We start from the raw sequence: 7715 nt of genomic DNA on the forward strand, positions 1-7715 counted from the left end.
CTTTGGATACCGCCGAACGGGATGACCTATCAGGGTACAGCAGTAGCAGCCAGGCCAGTGGCAACATGGCCACCTCTTAGGCTCAGCAGGGAAGAGCAGAGGCAGGCAGAGTGATAGTGATAGGAGACGCAATAGTTAGGCAGATGGTCAGGAAATCCTGTGGCCGTGAACGAGATGCCAGGGTGGCGTATTGCCACCCAGGTGCTAGGGTCCAGGATGCCTCAGAGTGGCTCCAGAAGATTCTCAAGAGTGAGGATGAGGCTGGAGGTCATGGTGCACATTGGCACCAATGACACACACACGTAGAAAGGGAGAAGAAGATCTGCATAATGAGTATAGGGAGTTAGGGAAGATGCTAAAGAGCAGAACTTCCAAGGTAGTAATCTCTGGATTACTCCCAGTATCATGTACAAGTTAGGGTAGGAATAGAATGAGTTGGCAGATGAATGCATGGTTGAGTGCTTGGACCAGGAGGCAGGGTTCAGATTTCTGGATCATTGGGACCTCTTCTGGGGAAGGAGTGACCTGTACACCTGAACCAGAGGGGGACTAATATTCTTTTGGGCATGTTTGCTAGAGCTGTTAGAGAGGGTTAAAACTAATTTATCAGAGGGATAGGGCTGAGGATGGGGGCAATTGATATACAAGTTACTGCATTGTGTAGTGAGACTGTCAGGAAGGACAGGCAGACAACAGGGCAAAATTGCAGTCTGCAGGACGAGTTGAAGTGTAACATGGGAGCAAAATCAAAAAGAGTGATGAAAACAGGACATATTTGTTATACCTGAATGCATCCAGTATATGGAATAAGGTAGATGACCTTGCAGCACTGTTAGAACTGGAAGGTATGGCATTGTGGGCATCACTGTGTTTCAGCTGAAAGTAGATTATAGTTGGAAGCTTAGCATGCAAAAATACACCTCACATTGGAAGGACAGGCAGGTAGGCAGAGGGGCTAGGAAAGCTCTTCTGGTAAAAAAAATCAAATCCTAATAAAGAGGTGACATAACGTGTTCTGAATGTGTAGAATCCTTGTGGGTAGAGTTAAGAAACTGCAAGGGTAAAAAGATACTGATAGGGGTTATATACAGGGCTTCCGAACAGTATCCAAGATGTGGGCTGCAAATTCCAACATCAACCTATTTTTTCCAATCTACCAGCACATTGAAATCCCCCAAGACTATTATAACATTGCCCTTTTGACATGTATTTTCTACAACTGTCATGCGGGATTTCAATATGCAGGTAGATTGGGAAAATTAGGTTGCTGCTGGATCCCAAGAGAGAGAGAGAATTTGTAGATTGCCTACAAGATTCCTTTTTAGAGCAGTGGCTGGTTGAGCCCACTAGATTCTAGATTGGGTGTTGTGTAAAGAACTGAATTTGATTAGGAACTTAAGGTAAAGTAATCCTTCAGTGACAGTGATCATGATATGATAGAATTCAGCCTGAAATTTGAGGAGAAGAAGCTAAAGCCAGATGCATGAGTATTACAGTGGAGAAAAGGGAACTACAGATGCATGAGAGAGAGGAGTTGGTCAAAGTTGATTGGAATGGGACCCCTAGCAGGGATGATGGTAGATCAACAATGCCCAGAATTTCTGGGAGCAATTTGGAAGGCACAGGCTAGGTACATCCTAAAGAAGAAGAAGTACTCTAAAGGGAGGATGATGCAACTGTGGCTGACAAGCCAGGGTTGAAGCCAACAATAAAGCAAAAGAGAGGGCATATGATGGGGCCAAAATTAATGAGCAGGTAAAGGATAGGGGAAACTTTAAAAACTAACAGAAGGCAACTAAAAAAAGCCATGGGGGGAGGGGCTGGAGATGAAATATGAAGGTAAGCGTGTCAATAATATCAAAGAAAGTACCAAATGTTTTTGTTTCAGATATATAAAGAGTAAAAGAGAAGAAGAGCGGATATTGGATTGCTGAAAAATTATGCTTAAGAGGTAGCAATGGGGGAAAAGGAAATGATGGATGAACTGAATAAATATTTTGCATCAGTCTTCATTGTTGAAAACACTAGTAGTATGCCGGATGCTTGAGAATGTCAGGAGGCAGAAGGGAGTGCAGTTGCTGTTACTAGGGAGAAGGTGCTTGGGAAACTGAAAGGTCTGAAGGTAGGTGAGTCACCTGGATCGGATGGACTACACTGCAGGGATCTGAAAGAGGTAACTGAGGTGATTGTTGAGGCATTAGTAATGGTCTTTCAAAAGATTCTGGCATGGTTCTGGAGGACTGGAAAATTGCAAATGTCACTTTAGTCTTCAAGAATGGAGGAAGGCAGAAGAAAGGAAATTATAGGCTAGTTAATTTGAGCTCAGTGGTTGAGAAGATGTCGATGATTAAGTATGTGGTTATGGGTACTTGGAATCTCATGATAAAAAAGAGCAAAAGTCATCATTAGGGAAAATCTTGCTTGTCAAATCTGTTGGTAGTCTTTGTGAAAATAACAAAGAAAGATTGGTGGATGTTATATTCTTGAATTTTCAGGTGGCCTTTGACAAAATGCTGCACATGATACTGCTGAATAAAAGTCTGTGGTATTACAGGAGAGATGTTAGCTTGGACAGGAGATCGACTGACTAGCAGGAGGCAAAGTGTGGGAATGTAAGGGGCTCATTCTGGTTGGCTGCCTATGATTAGTGTTCTGCAGTGATCAGCAATGGCACCACTTTTTTCACATTATAAATTAATGATTTGGACTGATGGGTTTGTGGTTAAGTTTGTAGACAATACAAACTGCTTCTAGAGGATTGGAAAATGAAAGAAATATGTAAGAAAGAAAGGAGACAGAACAGGAAAATGAGGGTAGTTAGGTTAATCGCTGCCATTGGAAAAATTTTGAAATCCATTGGAAGATAAAATACAGCACAGTATAGGCCCTTTGGCCCACAATGTTGAGGCAAACATTTAACTTAGTTTAATATCATTCTAACCTTTCCCACATAGCTCTCCATTTTTCTTCCATCTATTTGCCTAAGAGTTTTTTTAAATACCCCTAATGTATTTGCCTCTGCTACCATCCGCAGCAATGTGTTTCAGACTCCCATCACTCTCTGTAAAAATAGCTACCTTTGACATCCCCCCCCCCCCCAATCTTTGTTCCAGCCACCTTAAAATTATGCTCCCTCGTATTAGCAATTTCCACTCTGGGAAAAAAAAGGTCTCTGGCTATCCATTCCATCTATGCCAAGGACCTGGTCGCTGTGCAGAGACCTGTTAGGTCATCCATCTACAGCTTCAGTTCCCTCCAGCTTGGTGAGTAAGGAGCTTCACCCAAATGCACTTCTCACATATGAGGCAATCAGGGATGCTTTCATATCTTGCATGAGGAGCACACCACTGATCTAAGATCCAACCTGGAGAAGGCCTCCCTTCCCATGATCCTTTCCCTGCTCTGTATCCCTTTTGCCAATCACCTTTCCAGCTCTTGGCTCCACACCACCCCCTCCTGTCTTCTCCTATCATTTTGGATTTCCCCCTCTCCCTCCTACTTTCAAATCTCTTACTATCTTTTCTTTTCTTTCAGTTAGTCCTGATGAAGGGTCTCAGCCCGAAATGTCGTCTGGTCCTTTAACATCTGCTGGATGATGCTGAGGATGTTCTACAGTGCTATCATGTTTGCTGTTGTGTGCTGGGGCAGCAGGCTGAGGGTAGCAGACACCAACAGAATCAACAAACTCATTCGTAAGGCCAGTGATGTTGTGGGGATGGAATTGAACTCTCTGATGGTGGTGTCTGAAAAGAGGATGCTGTCCAAGTTCCAAGCCATCTTGGACAATGTCTCCCATCCACCCCATAATGTATTGGTTAGGCACAGGAGTTCATTCAGCCACAGACTCATTCCACCGAGATGCAACACTGAGCGTCATAGGAAGTAATTCTTGCCTGTGGCCATCAAACTTTACAACTCCTCCCTCGGAGTATCAGACACCCTGAGCCAATAGGCTGGTCCTGGACTTATTTCCACTTGGCATAATTTACTTATTATTATTTATTTATGGTTTTATATTGCTATATTTCTGTACTATTCTTGGTTGGTGCAACTGTAATGAAACCCAATTTCCCTTGGGATCAATAAAGTATGTCTGTCTGTCTGTACTTCTTCCTATAGATGCTGCCTGGCCTGCTGCATTCCACCAGCATTTTACCTGTGAGATGAGATCAGGAAAGTGGTGTTAAGGCCAAAACTGGGTGAACCAGTATCTTACTGAATGGCAAGAAACCTTGAGGGTGCTCTTGGCTTCTTGCTTCTTCTGTTTCATACACTCTTAGCTGGTCTTACTCACTCTTGAGTCTACAAACATGAAGCCATTTTAAGATTGTTGGTTGTGTTCTAATTCATTCATGGCTGACTTACAATGTCTCCCAATGAAGCAATGTTTATTTAAGATTCTCATTCCTTCTTCAAGCCTTCACACAGATTTATTCCTGTTTTGTTTTAAATCTACCAAAAATTCTCTGAAATTTTCTTCCAACATTGATCTATCATACATTGTCTATTTAAACATTTCACTATCAGCAGCCATACCTTGAGCAACTGTACAATTCCATTTGTGAATCTCTCCATCTCTTCTTCTCTTTGTTCCATCCTTTTAGAGCAAGCTCTTGGTTGTCTGTCCTAATAACTGCTCACAGAATTTATGGACATTTCTTCATTGACATTTCTGCAACACCACCTGGCAATAACTTTTGGCATACTAAATGAAATTGAAAAAGTTGTAGTTACTCTGAACAACACCATGTCCAGCATAATAATTAAAATCTGCAATGTAACAAATGAGCTTAATTCTTATAGAGATGTGACAACAATTTCAATTGTCCATTAATTATTTTGATAGTTTTATCAAATATTCATTAAGTCGCAAATAAGTGGTGCATCTTCTGATTAAATACAAATACAAATTCAATATCTGGCATAGGCTGCATTTTCACCCTGAATTAACCATAGTTCTCTCAGACTATGATATAGCAGACAGCAGACTTAATAAAACTGCAAATTGCATTTATGTATTATTAATAAAAATGTGAATGTAAATAGTATTCTTCTCTTCTTTCACCTTCCTCTATGTTGCACTGTTGCAAAACTGTGAGAAAAGGTGAGGATAATCTTCAAGAACTAATGTATGGCCTCAAATCTATGGAGAAAGCGGGGTGGGTGAAGAGAATGATATACGGATGACAGTACCAGTGTCTTCCAGACAACATGGTGAAATTAACTTGAGAGCTCCTTTTACATTTTTGTCTGCTGGTTTCCTGTCAGTGTTCTGACAGTGAAATTCAGTGGCAGTGAGAAACTTCCTGCTGTAGAAACAGCGAGCTCATTTACTTCAATGGAGAACGTTAGCGAGAAATCTGGGTAAATTTAGTATAGATGTATTATTTGAATTTACTTTCATATTTTAAGAGCTTTATCTTTTAGTATTTCAATTGGCTGATCTGTACTTAACAGATTTTAACATTTACAAGCAACCAAAAGTTCTGGAAGTTCTGACAATTAGCTAAGTCGAAGGCATAGTTTTGTCAGCTATTAAGCTGTTTCAGTAAATCTGGGGCTTTTTCTGACCCAGAAAAGTAATGTACATATGTTCCAATATGAATCAGGTCATTTCTTCAAAACAGAAAGAAGCAATCCTGATTGTATTTCCATGTAGTTAGGCCTAGAAGAATGCGGAGTGATCTTAATAAAATAAAGATTCTCTGGATGTATGGATGGGCAGATGTTGAGATGTTTCTTTGGGGGATCATAGTTACATAGGGATGAATATTTAATACTGAGACATGTAGGATTTTCTTTTCAGTCTTTGGTGAACTTCTGGATTTCGCTACCACAATAGGGTGTGGGGCTTAAGATTACTGATGGCATTTAAAAGAGGCAGATAACTTTTGAAAGATTAAAGTTTTGTGAGCACACTGGAACTGGCAAAAAAAGAAGAGTTGAGACCGAGTCAGATCAGTCATGATCAGATTGCCTGGTGGGCCAGCCTGAGGTACCAGATAACCTCCTTGTGCTCATATTTTCTTGCACTCTTAGCATGTAGATGAATGGTGAAACTGCTACCAGGAAATTCTAGGATATTGGGTCCTCATGATAGCAAAATGTTAAGCATATTGACTTTCCATCATGCAAATTCAAAACACATACTAGTCCCTCTGTTTTTTATTGACATAATGGAAGAACTTTGATATTTTAATGAATACAATTTAAGCCTGTATTGACACGATGTAATATGGCTGTGTTTGGTGAAAATTTCTGTTCATCTCACATTTAATTATTTCACCACAGCTAGCTAACATATTGCTGTCAAAGGTTTTACCTCAGTAAGTTTCTTCCTGCATTTTTTCCCTTTGTTGCTATCCTTTTTTTCAAGGCTTTGGAAGGTGTTATCAAAGAACCATGAGCATGTATGCATTAGCATACCATTAGACCAGTGTTTCCCAACCCTTTCCAGTCCAATGCCCCCTTAAAGCACTTTCACACTTGCCAACACCCCCTAAAGCACCTTCATATCTGCCAATGCCCCTCTTACGCACAATATAGCTTCCAGTGCCCACATAGTGTACAAACATGTCTGGCATATGCTAACGTGAGAAAAATGATACTGCTTTACAGACAGACATACTTTATTGATCCCAAGGGAAATTTGGTTTCATTAAATTTTTATTTGTCTTTAAACTTAGCCTACACAGTACCTGTGCACTGTACAGCAGCTTCAATATCAAAGTGTTTTTTTTTAGCAAGAGTTCAAATATCCGGTTCAAGCTGCGGCAACAAAAGCATAAAGTTCCCACGCCTAACAGTGTCCAAGCAGCTTCTGCTTTTTGAGAATATGTGGTTCACTCCACTGAAGCCTCTTTCAACAAGGTAGGAGGATGGAAATGCAACAAAGAGCAGTTTGGCTCTTCTCCAAAGACCAGGAAAACTTGTATGATAGTGCAGCTACATATCGCAAAAGCCAACAAAAGCATGTTTGCTTCTTCATCATTCTGTATTTCAATATTTTTTTCTTGCAAGCTCTCTTCCTGTTCTTCTACCCTACAAAGAAATGGGTTAATTACCAGGTCCAGAATTTTCAGATCATTCAAATCCTTGAAATGATTCTGAAATCCTTCTTCAGAGACTGCAGGTGTAAACAGTACTTTTGCAAGTCACCAGCTATAAAAGAGAGTGCCATACTTTCCATGCATGAAAATTGTGAGAACATTCTTCTCCAAATGTTTTTCTTATATATTTCCAATTTACCAATAAAAGTGGACACTGCACTTTTTGCCTGAATTAAACTGAAATTCTCACCCAGCAGCTTCATACTTAGAATGTTCATTTTGATGAACAGATTGGCTAGCTATGCTACATCTCCACATTGAAGTTAAATTTTGCTTCCCAAGCTCTTGTTGACTTTGAGCAAAGATTCAACCCAAATGTCAAAAAGGTCAAAGAAACATTTTAAGCAGCAGCTTTTTCACAGCCAACACTCTTCAGTGTGAAGAAGCAAATGTTCAAACTCCATTATTATTTTGGCATAACTGGTGAAATATTCTGCTAGTTAATGGATGAGTTTTAATTTTATTGATAGCAGATATTACAAGAGTCACACTTGAAAAATGGCATTGGCTGAGGTTTCTGGCTGTGAGATGTTGACGATGAATTAGGAGACTTAGAATTTCTTTTTTCATAAATGCCACTAAACTAGCATGGTGACCTCTCATATA

General features: G+C 40.2%; 1 protein-coding gene across 1 annotated transcript in view; it reads right to left on the minus strand.

Moving 5' to 3' along the window:
- The window catches only part of LOC132377828 (protein FAM3C-like), a 54865-nt gene extending 49951 nt beyond the window's left edge, over nucleotides 1–4914 (minus strand). The window contains exon 1 of the mRNA XM_059944230.1: nucleotides 4537–4914. The gene's annotated coding sequence lies outside the window, so the exon portion shown is untranslated. The remainder of the gene's footprint in view (nucleotides 1–4536) is intronic.
- Between the last annotated feature and the right edge of the window lie 2801 nt (nucleotides 4915–7715).

The sequence above is a fragment of the Hypanus sabinus genome, chromosome 19 (assembly GCF_030144855.1).
Source record: "Hypanus sabinus isolate sHypSab1 chromosome 19, sHypSab1.hap1, whole genome shotgun sequence".
NCBI lineage: Eukaryota > Metazoa > Chordata > Chondrichthyes > Myliobatiformes > Dasyatidae > Hypanus > Hypanus sabinus.